Source organism: Polypterus senegalus, chromosome 18 (genome assembly GCF_016835505.1).
Source record: "Polypterus senegalus isolate Bchr_013 chromosome 18, ASM1683550v1, whole genome shotgun sequence".
Lineage (NCBI taxonomy): Eukaryota > Metazoa > Chordata > Cladistia > Polypteriformes > Polypteridae > Polypterus > Polypterus senegalus.
In genome coordinates, this window is record NC_053171.1 from 56,632,750 (window position 1) to 56,650,098 (window position 17,349).

Consider the following 17,349-nt stretch of genomic DNA (forward strand, 5'->3'; position numbering starts at 1 on the left):
CTTGACTCCAGTGTCCTGGAGGTGTATAGTATCTGCGGTAACCGCCGTGCCACATTGTAACAACTACTACTTAATACTTATCCAGCTTATTTTTTTCCACCCCTCCGACAGACATTTTATGGGGTAACCTAACGCATATTAAATTAAATACAGGGCGATTCCGCAGCAGTCACAATGAAACCTAAAGAATTAGCTCCTTCGATTATGCAAATTGAACCAACAGGGGTTAACCATTTCGAAAGTTTACTAAACGCAAAGAAAACCTCGCTTCAGAAACTTCACTATACCGCAGCTCTCGATTAACTAAGTTCGTAGATGTTGCCCTTAAGAAAGAGGTACCTGACGAAGGATTACTTTCATTTTCTAATTGTATTCTGTACTAAGCACAGCTCCCCCCAGTCGTTAACCAGACCCCAGAAGGCCCCTCACCTTTAATCCCCGGTCTCCCGTCACCACTGCAAGGCGATTGCTTCTCTGTACTTCTCCGTTTCCAAGACCGAAAGGACCTTGCGGAGTTCAAATGCGGCCTTAATCTCACCAGGCTGAATAAAACAAACTGGACATGCGCGATACGACAATTAATAACAAATACACGCTTCGATATTTTTATGTATTACGTATTCGTTTCTTTAGCGTAACTACAACATTATTGCAGAAAACTATTAAGTCCCTTTGCAGTGTGCTCCCGTTCTGGGTGTCGAGCTGTCCTGAATTTACTTGGGCGAATGCTAATATACTAGACTTTCCTAAATGGTTCACCCGTTCGCAGCTTTAAACTCATGTCTTTCTGTTCAGATCACTATTTCGAAACACTCCACCCCCCGCCTATCGGACACCCGACCGATGTTATTCTTATTCCTCGCGTTTCTAAAACGGTCGCGGAGGTCCAGGTGCAGACAGGCAGTGTCAGGTGTCACAATCCAGGTAGGCGGTAGATTTCTGAGCACGCCGTGCGATTCATTGGTTTTTCCAGTTTCCCATCAGCTTTCCCAGCGTTATAATATATGTATTATAATCAGTCTGTAATCTCGATTATTAATAACACGTTTGGACTTTTTTGTTGTTTTTAGTTAAGCTGTAATATATTCTGTACATTTTCCAATTTACAAACTCAGAGTGCTGTACACATTTTAAAATTATATCTAAAACACTATCCATGCTAAAGTTAAACTACATGAAAGAATCAAGGAAGGAAGGAAGATTTTAATGTTTAGTAGGTACAGATGTCCTAACGTATAGGCAGAGTGGTAGCATTGAGCAGTTACTTCTGCATAGTATTTTGAAATGGTATTTGAAATTTCTCAACGTAACAAAAGCAGTCTCCTTGGTCAGTGGTCACCTGAATTTCGTCTTCATTCCTCTGAATTGCTTCATTTCTTTCCTTAAATGGCAACCAAACAGAAATGAAATGTGAAGACCAGACAGAAGACCAAACAGAAGACCAACTAAGTCAGGGCCTCAAACTCCAACCAATTTCACTCCAACCAGTTGCTTAATGAGGTGCAGATTCTTGTTGCTAATTAAACCAGTTCTTTAATTCTGTGGCTTGTTGCTACTCTCATGGTGCATTAGCAGACATTTCCAAAATTGTTGATTTTCTCTTTCTAAGAGTACTGTTTAAATGTTTTGGGGACCTCAGCAGATCGACATTCCTGAGAAGTTCATCTTTCTTTATTTTCAGATATTGTCCAATGGATTTGTCTCATTTTGTAGCTCATTGTCATTTGGCTCCTATTTAAGGAAAAAATAAACAAATAAAGGGTCTGAGTCTTCATGAGCAAGGGGGTATTTTTTGTACGTGGATTACTTGTTTAGCCGGATGTAATTGTTGACGATTTGGCATGATCCTGGATCTGTCGGTTTTCCAAAACTCTTGCTTGATGTGTTGTCATAGCAGCACATCCAAATCCTCAAACCTGCTCGGAGCAGTTTTGTTCTATGTAAACAAGGAGTAGCTCACAAACTTAATCAGTGTCCGTGTATGGAATTCATTCATTCATGGCTTCGCCATTCATGAATGAGCGACCAATTGATATCAGTGTGCAAATTATAAGAAGAGAATTTCATGTAGAGAGGGTTTTGGGCAAGATCCTTTATTGCTCCCGAAAGAAATTTTTTTCAAAAGATACCGTTTTAGCCGGAGGGGAATATTGTACCTCGAAGATTTATTAGCACCTTATATTCAAAGTCAAACTAGGCAAAGTTGGACTCACAACCACACAGACAGTATGCATTGCTTTGAAGATTTTGCAAGCGGCACTTTTTTTATATACTGTAGGTGATGAAAATCTGTCTAAAAGTGCAGTTTGCCTGGCAATTCGTAAAGTCTGTTTGGCTCTGAAATATTTCCCTTGGATTTTCATAGTGTTTCCTGGACACCTGCGTGTGCAGACAATAAAAGAGGCGTTTCATGCCATTGCAGGTAGGCAATACCCAGGCAAAAACACCCACAGTTCTATAAAGAATCTCACAACCAGCCTAACATTCTCATTACCCAGAATTTCCAAATGTGATTGGGGCACATGGGACTGATCAGAGTGGAGTTTGATCAAACATTATTTGGAAAATGTACCTCTCCTCCTGATGAATAATCAGACAGTGTCTTCATCAAATATTTGACCTTCGTCAATATCTCATTGGTCAGACACAGGTTCTAGGGATATGACATTCCCTGCAAATGACCCAACAAAAAAGAGGGTTACTGTATATGGAACATACCTATGGCACACATTGAGGGCAAATATATGCAATGACTATCCTTTACCTGAAATGAAGTGACCACTGCATCCTGCCACTGGTTCTGAGGAGGATCTTCCCCCTAGAATGCCTTCAGAAACAAGGCGATGGGCATTTTGCTGGAGAGCCAACTCTTCTGCAGGGGTTAGGTTTGGACCGCGTGGACCTCCACCTGTTTTTTGCTTGGGTGTCGTCTTATTAGCTTTAAAATTAATGTTTTTATATTATATATTAGCAAAATACCCGCGCTTCACAGCGGCGAAGTACTGCCTTAAAATTTTTATTAAGAAGAAAAGTAAACCTTTTTAAACTGAGGGAAAATATACCACTAATTATTTGTTAAGGATTGTATGCCACGTTGTCAGTTTGGCCCTCCAGTTGTAATATGACCAAGCTGTGCACTGAGCGTACTCTTGAGCATGCAACGTACAGTTGGCCATGTGAAAAGCAATCTTACCTCAAATCTCACAGCTTGGATTGCTGCTGTCATAATCGGTTTGAGTTTCATGGTTTGTTTCAATTACAACAGTATTTGCAGGACTTGGTGTGTTGAAGTGACATTCGGCATCTGTCAAGCGTTGTAAGCATACAACCGGTTTCATCAATAACTTCACATCCAGTCCTTGAGGGTTTAAACATTCATAAACATCAAAGTGTCCACTACTCAAATCGTCACCTGTGAATCCAAGATGTTTAGGAGGCATTGGCGGTTGTCCAAAGGTGTAAAATATTTGGCCATTTCGGTACACTTGAAAGCGACAACCGAACAATTCAGCAGCAGCCATCAACTCACATGCAGAACCATAGGTGAAGGGCTTAAGCATTTCACTCTTATAGTGCTCCTGTGTAGTATAATTATCTCCTGTACCGTCATCAGTCCACACCTTGAACCTGTCCCAGTCATTCAATTCACAAGACACAATGTTCCTCTGGATATCAAGAGCGAGCCTGATATGGCTGTGCAATATGCAACAAAGAGAATGGAAAAGGTAGGTGCCATCTCCGGGCATAAAAACCACTCAGTAAGTGACAGTTCTTTGATCGATGATGATCACCTTGATAGACATGTTAATGGGGGTACAGTTGGAACGATAAAGGAAATGGGTACCTGAACAATATAAACTATAGTCTAAAATACCTATACAATTACTATAATCTTAATAAATGAACAATAAAACAACGGAGAAGCCGTGGATTAAATAAAAAGGCTGCAGTTATCAGCAGGGAGACATGAATACCGTGGCAAAGCAAGGAAGGGAATGAAGAGACCGTAGCGAAGGACGGCCTTATATAGGCCGGCAGCCAACAACATGGGAGGCGTGGGGGTGGGGGACCCAACGTCGTCTCACACAGTGACCGAGCTGCAGGCTATGGATGTATATATGTACGTAAGTAGGATTCAATTAGCGTTGGGAACTCTCGTACCAAATTTTTTGAAGATGGGCCCATAGGTAACAAAGACCATTGGAAAGTTCAATATGGCAGCCGACAGTGGCGTCATACCACCAAAATAAATACGTACATCGGTTTCGGTTAGCGCAGGGAAGCCGCCTACCAAATTTCGTGAAGATGGGGCCATAAATAAGAAAGTTTAACATGGCGGACGTTGTCAACCGTTATGACTGTTGCTCATAGAATTTTGAAATGAAACCTGCTTAACTTTTGTAAGTAAGCTGTAAGGAATGAGCCTGCCAAATTTCAGCCTTCTACCTACACGGGAAGTTAGAGAATTAGTGACGTTGGAAAGTTCAATATAGCGGCCGACAGTGGCGTCATACCACCGAAATATGTACTTACATTGGTTTCGGTTAGCGCAGGGAAGCCGCTTACCAAATGTCATGAAGATGGGGCCATAAATAAGAAAGTTTAACATGGCGGACGTTGTTGACCGTTATGACCGTTACGCATAGAATTTTGAAATGAAACCTTGAAATGCTTAACTTTTGTAAGTAACCTGTAAGGAATGAGCCTGCCAAATATCAGCCTTCTACCTACACGGGAAGTTGGAGAATTAGTGATGAGTGAGTGAGTGAGTAAGTGAGTGAGTCAGTCAGTGAGTCAATGAGGGCTTTACCTTTTATTAGTGTAGATGATTCTTTATGTCAACAATTCTTTAAATAGTTATATACCAATATTTAGCAGTTTGAAGTATATTCTCGTACTTTATTTTAACCTGTTCCCATGTTCTCCTAGTGCTCACGTTTGATCTGGAATTGTGACATATTAAATAATAATTAATCTGACACATAGGAAATGAAACGCTGCTTTTAGTAAGATAGATAGATAGATAGATAGATAGATAGATAGATAGATAGATAGATAGATAGATAGATAGATACTTTATTAATCCCAAGGGGAAATTCACATAATCCAGCAGCAGTATACTGATCCAAAAAAACAATATTAAATTAAATAATAATAAAAATGCATGTAAAAGCAGACAGTAACTTTAACTAATGTTAGCATTTACTCCCCCGGATGGAATTGAAGAGTCGCATAGTGTGGGGGAGGAACAATCTCCTCAGTCTGTCAGTGGAGCAGGACAGTGACAAAAGTAATGTACACGCGTTTAATTTGTCGGCCACTTTTGCCAGCCGTCTTTCCTGGTTTGGGCTGTTTTTCCAGTGTTACCCCTTGTGCATATTAAATCTTGAAATCCTTTGAGTAACACACACACACACTAATTTGTGTGAAAAAATGCGCCTGTTCTTTCGTCATTTTGTTGCAGCCTATCAAAGACTTGCTGATCATGTTTTCTAGACTCAATATATATGGGCTTTTCACTCAGTGCAGGCGTGCGCAATTATCTTGGATGATTAGATCCAGCTAAACTAATCTACTACACCACTGTGTTTGAAAAACCAACTTATTCCGGATAATTTTCACCAGCATTAACTCATCCAAAATGAGGCATCTGATCTCCGATGATTTAAGCAACGTACAAAAAATACCCCCTGGTCAATTAAAATTAGTTCAAAAGAAGTTAATTATCAACAAAAACAAGTCACTAGTTAAGAAAAGGGTTAGAATGAAAACCTGCAGCCACAGTGGTCTGCCAGGACCAGAGTTGGCGACCCCTGTCCTAGGTAGCAAAGCCATACTGTGTTTTATATAGGTTCCATATGGGGACCCAGCACATTTTTCATCCATCGAGGCTCATATTAGGTTAGTGCACTGTTACTGATTGCTTGGTACAGGTGTGCTGGGCACATACAAAATTGGACAGTTTGGAGGTTCCCAAGGACTGGGTTGGAAAGCCCCTGTCAAGATATGAAAGCCAGAAGCAGTCATTTAAAATATTAAGAGTTATTGACTTACATTTGCTTATTTTGCTGATGCATTTATCCAAGGAGACTTGCAACATTTATTATACAATTGGTTATGACTTCTTTTTTTTTTGGTTTTCCAATTGGGCCACAGGCAGGTCAAGGGACTTGCTCAGGATCCCCCAACATCAGTAGCAAAATTAGAACCCACAACCTCAGGGTTTGAAGTCCAAAGCCTTAACCACTTCATTACACTGCCTTCACCCACTGATTTACATTTACAGTATGTGTTTGACTGATGCCTTTATCCAAGGTGACTTACAACATTTGAGATACAAGTGATTACATTTCCTGCTTTTCCAGTTTGCAGCACAGGCAGGTGAAGTAACTTGCTCGTGGTCACACAGTTTTTGAAGTCTGAAAGCTTTAACCATTATGCTACAATTAACATCAAAATATTTTATACGTTTAACGTTTAAGTTTTGTCCAACTCAAAATGTCCTTTAAATTGTACCAAATTTTACACCAAAAAAAGTCACTCAACAGTCAACTCAAGTCCTATATTAGTGTACCTGGACAATAAAGTGAATTCTGATTCCGAAAAAAAAAGGCTTGAATGTTCTTTTTACAAAATTCTTGACTTAAGGTTAGCAGTGCGACATAGTGGTTAAGGCTTTGGGGCTTCAAGCTCTGAGGGCGTGCCTTCAGATCCCACTGCTGACTCTGTGTGACCACAGGCAAATCACTTCACCTACCTGTGCTATAATTGGAAAATGAAATGTAACCAGTTGTATCTTAAACGTTTTAAGTTGCCTTGGTGTAAAGTGTCAGCCAAATAAGCAAATTTAAGTTGATACATTTTATTATTTTAAATGATTGCTTCAAGCTTAGGTGCATGTTATCTAGTCCAGGGGTTCCCAACCAAGTCCCCGGGGACCTCCAAACTGTTCAGGTTTTTACACATTCCTGGCACAGTTGTACCAGGCAATTAGTAACATTGGACTAACTCATAAGGGCCCATATGATTGTTGGGTGCACAGTTTGATAGGCCCAATACGGGACCCATATTTTAGCCCATTTAAAATACAGTTGGGGCGCATGTGCACTTGCTACCTGTCCTTCCACTTGTCTTCTTCCTTATTATGGATCAAATTGTATGCAGTGCACAGATCAATCTTTAGTATAGATAGAAAACCCAGTAACTTGATCAATGAGAGATGAAATAAAGGGGTGAAGTTAGTTATTATTAACCATTATTTTATTTAAGTCAAGAAAATCAATGCAGGGTGGGGAGATCCATCCCTTTTGGATACATAAAAAATCCTGCCTCCAAAGGACCATTGGATGGGCAAATAACTCCAATGGCCAAATTATCTTCTTATATATAAATGTCTACACGTGGAAGTATGTGTGTCGGTCCAGCCCGGAAGTGAGTGGTGGAGTCAGGGTAAGAGATTCACCTCCAAGGATACACAAGCGAGGCCAGCACATCTGCAAACCGAAACCTCCAAAGAAAGAGTCACTCACTTAGCGGCTAAAACACAAGCGAGGCGAGAACGCCGGCAAAAGTAAATCTCCGAAGAAAGACAGTCGCTAATGCACAAATAATGCAAGTATGTCAGCAACACAAAACCTCCTAGAAGAGAGATGCCCAGAGTAATTCCTTTCAACTACCTGATATCTCTGCATTTCAATTTATTTTCTGACGAATTCAATAGTTTCTGGACCTCGTGCTTTTTACAGCATGGGCTTACACAGCTAGTTATATATAATACACTACCGTGGATGTCCGTTAATCTGCCCAGGATTTTAAATCACCTGTAGCTCGCAAACCATTTGACCTATTGACTTGAAATTTGGTACACATATACTATGTGACGTCTACTATCCACTTACAGGGTGATAATTGACCTCCAAATTTATTCCTCTTTTTGTTTTTATTTTATTTTATTGTACACATGCGTATGGGCGCTGCTCTTATCCCTACCACCTTTGCTATCACTTCCAACACCTCTTCATATCTTAAATCATTCTTAAGGCAGATTGAAGACTTGAAGTGCCAGCTTAAGTGAAAAATTAAGGAAAACGTACTAAGTAATTGCAGCACAACCATTGACTTAATCAGTTTTAATGCGAAAAGATGCAGACAAAAGAAGAGAAGAAGTGGGCCGCTAGGGTGGAGAAAAGAAGATCTGCTTATGAAGCAGCAAGCGCATCAACCTCTGAGCAAACGAATGCTAAACTTACAGAGAAAGTCAAGCGTATTCACTGCACGTTAGAAAGTCAAGTGTATTCACTACACGTTTTCGTGCACTGCGCCATTACTGGTGTCTAATATAATCATCCATAATTTTAGACTACATATGAGATGGAGAATAAATGTGACCTTAAGGTACAGGTGCACTGGAAACAGATCAACAGCACAATTATAAGCTCTATGGGGTGGGAGATGGAGAGACTTTTGTTTAGATATAAGTCTTGAAATTTTACATAAAACATTGGAAACATAGGTACCTGACCTGGTATAACCATCTGATGAACAGGAGTTTAATAATAACTTCCCATACCAATTCCTTATTCTCCTAGTGAAGAATACTTCTTCAGCCAGAAACCGAAGAATAATTGGGGGATTGGACATGGGAAGGATGAAAAAAGACATGCATTCTGCATAGAGATATACAACACATGTTGCAGGGGTTACTGAAGTAATGAGCCCCTCACAGGTTGGACCACCATCAACACTGGCTAAATGTAAAGGTACCTTTAATTCTTTAACCTCTACAACATGTCTTACAAGTCTGATTATCTCTGCAGCCTGGAGCCTCCACCCTGGCACTCTGAGAGCTTGGAGTTGACTTAATGGGCATTCATCATTGTTTGATTCAGATAACCCTTCCACAACCCTAACATTAACCATAATATAGGTCTGCCCTTTAGAGTCAACTTAACCTACTTGGAGCTCCAGGGCTCCAGAAATATATAGAGTGGAATACGGTAACTAAAAGTGATTTTCTCTGTCCTTATTTTTGTCCCTTATCTTTTTATTTTTTTGGATGCTTAGATAAATTAACTGATCCAAATCTGTCTATCCTGAATGTGTCCCCAATGCACAAAATGAATAAAACAATTGTGTCGGACAGATGTAAACTAAAAGACATGGCCGTGTTAACGTATGGGTACAATGGGCACTGGCCGAGGGCTGCAGGTTTATAGGGGTCCATGATGTTTCTAATACCTATGTATGTTTCTGTTTTTCAATCAAAACAGGGGCCCTAGCACAATGCTTTGCCCGGGGACCTATAATGCTGTTAAGATGGCCCTGCAAATCCTTGCTGCACTGTTTCACATCATTTCAGTGCAGAACGTGTTGCAAATTTGTCAGCTGATAACGGTAAGGAAGAGAATCAAGAAATGAAAGTTCAGGGCTGTTAGTCTGAGCACATTTATCCCTGCCAACATTCTGTACAATAGAAACAAGTGGCCGAGAAGGACAGGAGACAGGACTGGCAAGAGCAATGTGAACATTTCGGATGCAAAACAGCCATTATGAGAACACTGTAAATACTTTTTGAAAAGTTTTAATTCCCTGATGTTTTTGCTAATCATACTTCTCTAAAAAAATCAGATGTGTGTCACATATGAGTAAAAAAATGGGAATGGAGCTGCAGTGTGAATGGAGCCCTCTTTTTGGTTTCAAATATCAAACACAATGTTGTATGTGGCAGTTTATAACAATGATGTAGTTGTTCTCAACAACATGGCAGCATTCATAAAAAGGAATAGCAATTGGAAACAACAAAAATGACAATAATATTTCAAGAGAACAAATAGAGCAAATCAGGACACTTCAGACCAGTAGTGTTGGCAGGATTTCATAAAAGGGTGGGCCTAAATTTGTTATAAGTGGGACTCATTTTATTTTCATTACTGTTAATTATACATTTGTTTTAAAAAAAGTTTGGAAGTCCAGTCATACATGTGCATCATAGGGTCACCCTCTGGGTTCCTTCCAGGTATGTAATTTCACTGTGGGCCAGGAGGTGGCACTGCCATTAACTGTGTTGTCTTCCTTTTCTGTCACCCAAATCTGTGTTCTCCCTCTGTTCTCCCCAAGTCACTCTGTAACAATTTAGCTGATTCGACATTAACTGCCCATCAACATGTTATACAGTGTCTCAGCCAGGGTTCCTATCGTGGCTGGGGTTCAGAGTCTTAATTTATGTCTTTTTTTGTTCAACTTGGAGTCACTGTGGTATGTTAATATTACTTTTGTTTATTATCTGCTTTGTTTTCTATGCCTGTGCTATGTTTGTGGCTGATCACCACTTGAAACTGCCAACTGCCTTATAAATCCAGAGGGTGTTCCACAATTCCTGGAGGTTTATTTTGAATGCACTAAGGAGTTGGAGATTTTTATTTGTGTTTTTACTACTTTGATTTGTTGCATTTTTGACCATTTTGCTCTTTTGTTTAACTTTGCCTTGGGATTGTGTACTGGCACTTGTTCACTTTGGTTTGTCCTTTTTGGCAACTCCTTTTTGCCTTGTGTGTTCTAAATAGCTTCATGTATTTACAGAGCAGTTTTGTGATAATATATTTTATATTTAATTTTCTACATGGTGTTTTTTGTATCTAACCTAGGTTTTGCTTCATCCTGGGTATGACATTAACCTGCATCTAGTCCGGCAAGCAGGTCCACCAACTTACAGGGAACATTTTGGGGGTTGCTCTCAACCTGTGTTTTTGATAGAATATCCCCCTCTTCTGCGCATTTGTTTAAGTTATTTTGGGGAGTATGGAACAGAAGATAGTTCTATTTTTTTAAATATGTGATTTCAGCTTGCATAGTGTTTTTCATAACAGATATCAGCAAAAGGTTCTCAACTTCGTTTATTAAATGGTAAACCTCTTCATCAACATCAGGACATCAAAACAAATATTGTTTGAAAGAGACAGGCGTGACTTCAGAAAAGTTAAGTTTTTGCTCAGCATCATTTTGGTCATCATTGTGACTTTCCTCACCAACCTGAGAAACACTTTCCATTATATGTCAGTAATGTTACAGTACACAATATGCTTGTTTACACTATGCTTAAGCTTAGGGTTGTGAGAGGGTTATCTGACTCAAATAACAACAACAACAACAACATTTATTTATATAGCACATTTTCATACAAACAGTAGCTCACATAATAAAGTGCTTTACATAATAAAGAATAGAAAAATAAAAGACACAATAAGAAAACAAAATAAATAAAAATTAATTAACATTGAATAAGAGTAAGGTCCAATGGCCAGGGGGGACAGAAAAAACAAAAAAATCTCCAGACGGCTGGAGAAAAAAATAAAATCTGTAGGGATTCCAGACCATTAGACTGCTCAGTCCCCTTTGGGCATTCTACCTAACATAAATGAAACAGTCCTCTTTGGATTTAGGGTTCTCACGGAAGGACTTGATGATGATGGTCACGTAGACTTCTGCCTTTTAATCCATCCATCATTGTTGGAGCATCATTAAGCTTTGAGTAGGTGGAGGTGGCGCAGGCCAAATAATGATGACTGTTGAATAAATCAAGTAACATAAACGCAGTGCTCCTTAAATGTGGAGCTGCAGAGATCTGCCGAAAGACTCTTCTGAAGTTTTGGGCCAAGACCAGAATACAAAGGCATTTTTTACTATTTTTTTCCAAGGAAAATGACTTTGTTGTAATACATTTTGAAGATAAAATGGACTTCACTGTAATGAGGATTTATAGGACCAAAAAATTGTTAAATATATATATATATTCAAATATATATATATATATATATATATACTGCTCAAAAGAATTAAAGGAACACTTTTTAATCAGAGTATAGCATAAATTCAATGAAACTTATGGGATATTAATCTGGTCAGTTAAGTAGCAGAGGGGGTTGTTAATCAGTTTCAGCTGCTGTGGTGTTAATGAAATTAACAACAGATGCACTAGAGGGGCAACAATGAGATGGCCCCCAAAACAAGAATGGTTTAACAGGTGGAGGCCACTGACATTTTTCCCTCCTCATCTTTTCTGACTGTTTCTTCACTAGTTTTGCATTTGGCTACAGTCAGTGTCACTACTGGTAGCATGAGGCGATACCTGGACCCTACAGAGGTTGCACAGGTAGTCCAACTTCTCCAGGATGGCACATCAATACGTGTCATTGCCAGAAGGTTTGCTGTGTCTCCCTGCACAGTCTCAAGGGCATGGAGGAGATTCTAGGAGACAAGCAGTTACTCTAGGAGAGCTGGAGAGGGCCATAGAAGGTCCATAACCCATCAGCAGGACCAGTATCTGCTCCTTTGGGCAAGGAGGAACAGGATGAGCACTGCCAGAGCCCTACAAAATGACCTCCAGCAGGCCACTGGTGTGAATGTCTCTGACCAAACAACCAGAAAGACTTCATGAGGGTGACCCAAGGGCCCCATGTCCTCTAATGGGCCCTGAGCTCACTGCCCAGCAGCATGCAGCTCGATTGGCATTCGCCATAGAATACCAGAATTGGCAGATACACCACTGGTGCCCTGTGCTTTTTACAGATGAGAGCAGGTTCACCCTGAGCACGTGACAGAAGTGAAAGGGTCTGGAGAAGCCATGGAGAACATTATGCTGCCTGTAACATCATTCAGCATGAGCAGTTTGGTGGTGGGTTAATGATTGTCTGGGGAGGCATATCCATGGAGGGTCACACAGACCGCTACAGGCTTGACAAAGGCACCTTGGCTGCCATTAGGTATCAGGATGAAATCCTTGGACCCATTGTCAGACCCTATGCTGGTACAGTGGCTCCTGGTGCACGACAATTCCTGGCCTCATGTGGTGAGAGTATGCAGGCAGTTCCTGGAGGATGAAGGAATTGATACCATTGACTGGCCACCACACTTTCCTGACCTAAATCCAATAGAACACCTCTGGGACATTATGTTTTGGTCCATCCAATGCCACCAGGTTGCACCTCAGACTGTCCAGGAGCTCAGTGATGCCCTGGTCCAGATCTGGGAGGAGATACCCCACAACACCATCTGTCATCTCATTAGAAGCATGCACCGATGTTGTCAGGCATGTATACAAGAACACAGGGGCCATACAAAGTGCTGCGTACAATTTTGAGTTGTTGCAATTAAATTTTGGCAAAATGGACTAGCCTGCCACATACTTTTTTCACTCTGATTTTTGGGGCGTCTTTGAATTCAGGGCTCTGTAGGTTGATCATTTTCATTTCCATCAAACGATGTGGCATCCTTTCGTTCCTAACACATTACCCAGTCTATATCAGTATAGATATCCAGGAGGATTTCTTTTTCCCATTGAGATCTGATGTGTTTTCAAAGTGTTCCTTTAATTTTTGAGCAGTTTATATATATATATATATATATATATATATATATATATATATATATATATATATATATATATATATTTTAATCCCCTTGAAAGTCATCCTAATTTTCTGCACAACATCCCCCGTGTTTGGCTTTCCGGATACACACTTTTAAGATTTTTTTTTTCTTTGAATTGTTTCTATTTCATTAGTTTCACTTTTATTTCAGAACTTCTGTAAAAACAATATTTGGAATGTTTCGAGTCCCAATATGCTGAATCTTTTAAATGAGGTCAGTGAGACGTGCTTAATGACTTTGTACCATAATTCAGGACAGGTTTCTCTCTTTGTAATTTCAGCACAGACAAAACAATCTACATCATCAGCAGTTAATAATTTTTTTTGCAAAGTAACCAATAAATGCATGTGAGGTAAACCACGTTTTTGAAATTCTCTGACTTAAACTTCAAAGCTGTACAATATTTACATACTTCTGAGATATCACCTATGTCCATATATTCGATCTCTATTTGCCTTTTCATTATTTATCCGAGTAATAATTTCTCTTTTTTTGTGCTAATACGATGTTTATTTTCTTTGTTTTGACACTCATTTTTTTTTGCTTTCATATTCTGTGTCTTGCTCTGCATGTGTTTTGCCCCTACTTTTTTTGAGTCTTTTGAATTCCACTTTTCATTATCTCTAACCTTGAGGTGGGCTGGCACCCTGCCCGAGGTTTGTTTCCTGCCTTGCGCCCTGTGTTGGCTGGGATTGGCTCTGGCAGACCCCCGTGACCCTGTAGTTAGGATATAGCGGGTTGGATAATGGATGGATGGATGGATTATCCTTAACCTGCTCTGCATGTGTTTGGCCCCCTTGTTTTTTAAACTCTTTATGTTTTACTTTGTTTTCTACTCTGTCTTTTATTTCTGACCTCGCTTTGTCCTTTTTTTTCAATGACACCTGGTCCTTGGTGATTATTTTCCCTTTTTCAAATAATAATTTCCGTTTGTTTACGCTACTGCGATCTTTATTTTTTTTATACTTTCTAATTTTCCTACTTTCATTTTGTATATCTTTCTCCACATGTGCATCGCGCCATTTATTTTTTTGAGCCTTTCAAATTCCACTGCTTTCATAATCTCTAACCTGCTCTTTATGTGTATAGCGCCAACGTTTTTGAACTTTTTATGAAGTTCTACTTTGTCTTTTACTCTCTGTCTTTTAATTCTGAGCCTGATTGGACATACTTTTTTTCCATTCCACTTGTTCTGGGTTGATAATTACTTTCCTTATTTTCTGAATTTTCACCTAGATTATTCTTTTTTGCTCTTTTTTCTTTCCAATGCTTTTGAGTCTCTTTTCTCCGAGTTGCCTTCTTCTTCGCTTAGTCATCGACATTTCATTTATAACGTATTGTCCTTACACGCTTTATACGCGCTGAGAGCCCTGTATCTGTGTATGCTCAAAACTTTAGTTTACACGACTGAGTGTTTTGCTGCCCGTGGGCGTATTTGATATTGGTTGTAAGTAGGGTGTGTCTTGCAAGAATCTCATGCTCTATGTCATCGCAAGACGGTCCTGGGTCAAACTCTTGGCACAAAGTCTCATGTTTAAGATCCCCACGAGGTGCTCCGTGGCCAATCTCTTTAGTCTTGCGGGTCTTTTAAGTATCTTCCGTGATCTTAACGTGAAAATCATATCTCGTCTCCCATCTTTCTCTCCCAGGATTTTTTTTTATAATAGAGATATATTATTAGTCTTGTTTATTAGTCTTGAGCTGATGAGATCCAGGTCTTCAAAATTCTCAAAAGGCATTAATAAAGCAGATCCACCAGAATGCTTTCAACTCAAGGACACCAGTTGAATGAAGTGGAAGTACATTTAGGACTGATACCAGGAAACACTTCTTTACACAAGGAGTCATAGGAATCTGGAACAATCTACTAAAACATGTTGTTTAAGCAGAAACATTAACAACCTTTAAGAAGTACCTGGATCAGAAACTGGGAGAGCTAAACAAACAAGTGTGATGGATTGAATTGTCTCCTTTATGATTATCAAATTCCTTATATTTTTATATAATCTTCAATGGCTGCTTCTGCCACACTGCTGAGGTGTTATGTGGCTCCCTACATTCACTTCCAGCTGCTCACAACCTTTGCCCACTCCTCCACACTGCTCAAGTCCTGTCTCACTCCACTTACACAGGATCAGAGGTAACCTGTAAGCCATTCATTCCTCCTACTCCATGAGCCAACCCAGGGCCAAGGTCCACATCTGAGACTTGATAACAAGTGTGCATCAGGGCCAATGGTCTCTGCTAAGGGTGGATGGATCAATCCATATATCAATAGTATTGATATCAACATTAGTATTGGTATCAGAGTGATACTAGCATGACAGGTTCGATACTTCAGTTTCAGTTTCTGTCCTCTATATTCAGTACATTGTTCCCTTTTCATCAAAAAGAAGACGTCTCCTGCAAACACCACTCCTTTCATATCTCGCATGCACACTTTGCTCCTCCACCTTCCCTCCTCTGCTGTGTTTTGTAGTTGTGCCATCACGTTACTCAGAGGTGCTAGCAGAGCAATACAGAATGAAGATCCACAATTTTAGGCAACAGAGAGTGAGAGCATGATAGCATGGCAGAGAGAAAGGAAAACGTTGTGTGGAAGTACGGTTTACAAACTGCAATATGTGTAGGAAGGGTATTCGCTTTGTGGCAGCACCAACGATTTATACAAACACATAAAAAAGCATGAAAAAAAGAACTCATGCCGCAAAAGAAACAAATAGAGGAGAAGGAGGGAAATCCCTCCAACAGACCAAGTCCCCAGACACAGAGACAGATGTCACTGACAGAGACCTTGCAAAGAGGCAAAGAATATCCAGGTTGCTTATATAGTAGTGAAAGTAATATTTTAGTCATGTCCAGGGGTGAATGTAGTTTTAAATTCTTGCCAGTACTATTACCACAACCTTGATTGCTTCGTATTGTTCACCTCTCCTCGGTCTGATGCATTCTTCAAAGTTTTTTTTTGTATTTTAATACCTGTATGGAGTAAAAAGAAATTAGAAACACTCGACATTGTTCCTGTATAGAATATTTCCTTGGACGCAAGAGGGCTTTGGGTGTAAAAAGGCAAAGGTTGAGAATGAGCGCCAGCAATACTTTGTGTTTTTGTTGAGTTATTTGCATGTTATTTATTTTTGACAAATACTTGTGTGCACTTTGTCTATAAAAAGTATCGGCATCGGTGTTGGTGATACTGGCCCTGTATTTACATGATATCGGATCGATTCCAAATTCTGCAGTGTCGCACACCACTAGATTCTACAATCCAAGAGAATCCTCTTACTGCAGTCTGGGTCGCCCCCTCAATGACGCTCTTGGAGCTGCACTTGCGGTTGGCTTGTCCAGGTAGTTCGACCGGCTCGGCAAGGTCTGAGGCGCGGTTCTCTATCAGCCCCCAGGCTCACTTTTATTATTGCCAGTAAAATAAGCAGTTAACAGTAAGAAAGCATAAATGAAGTACAGTATATTGAATTGGGTTGTTTTTTTCTCTCGCTACAATATAGGCTATATTATAAAAAAGAATAAAAAAATCTTATAATGTTTAGAGTTGCAATGCACAGTTAAGTTGACTATTTAAATGAACGTTATGACAACATGTATGTCTTTGCATTACACCTAGAAACGTAGTTTTGTATAAGGGATTTTGTCCGTTGAAATCATGAATTTTACACGTCTTTGAAAACTTTATATCGCTTAATTTTTTTACCGTGTCCTTCCATATGCAGGTAGACCAAATCCAAATTATGAGACGTAAATGTGAAGATCCGCTCTGAAAGGAATATTGGAAGTCTAAATCATAAAGACGTAATGTGATTGGCTAACCAGCAGTCCTGTAGTTTCTAAATCATGTGACATAAAGACACAAGGTTATTGGCTTTTCAGTGAAGCGAGCATAGGCGTCATAGGCAAGTTCCGGATGTA

General features: G+C 39.8%; 1 protein-coding gene across 3 annotated transcripts in view; it reads right to left on the reverse strand.

The window, feature by feature from the left end:
- Positions 1-916, reverse strand: part of arhgef11 (Rho guanine nucleotide exchange factor (GEF) 11) — a 209,432-nt gene extending 208,516 nt beyond the window's left edge. For all 3 annotated transcript variants that reach the window (XM_039742341.1, XM_039742340.1, XM_039742338.1), the window contains exon 1: positions 430-916. The gene's annotated coding sequence lies outside the window, so the exon portion shown is untranslated. The remainder of the gene's footprint in view (positions 1-429) is intronic.
- Between the last annotated feature and the right edge of the window lie 16,433 nt (positions 917-17,349).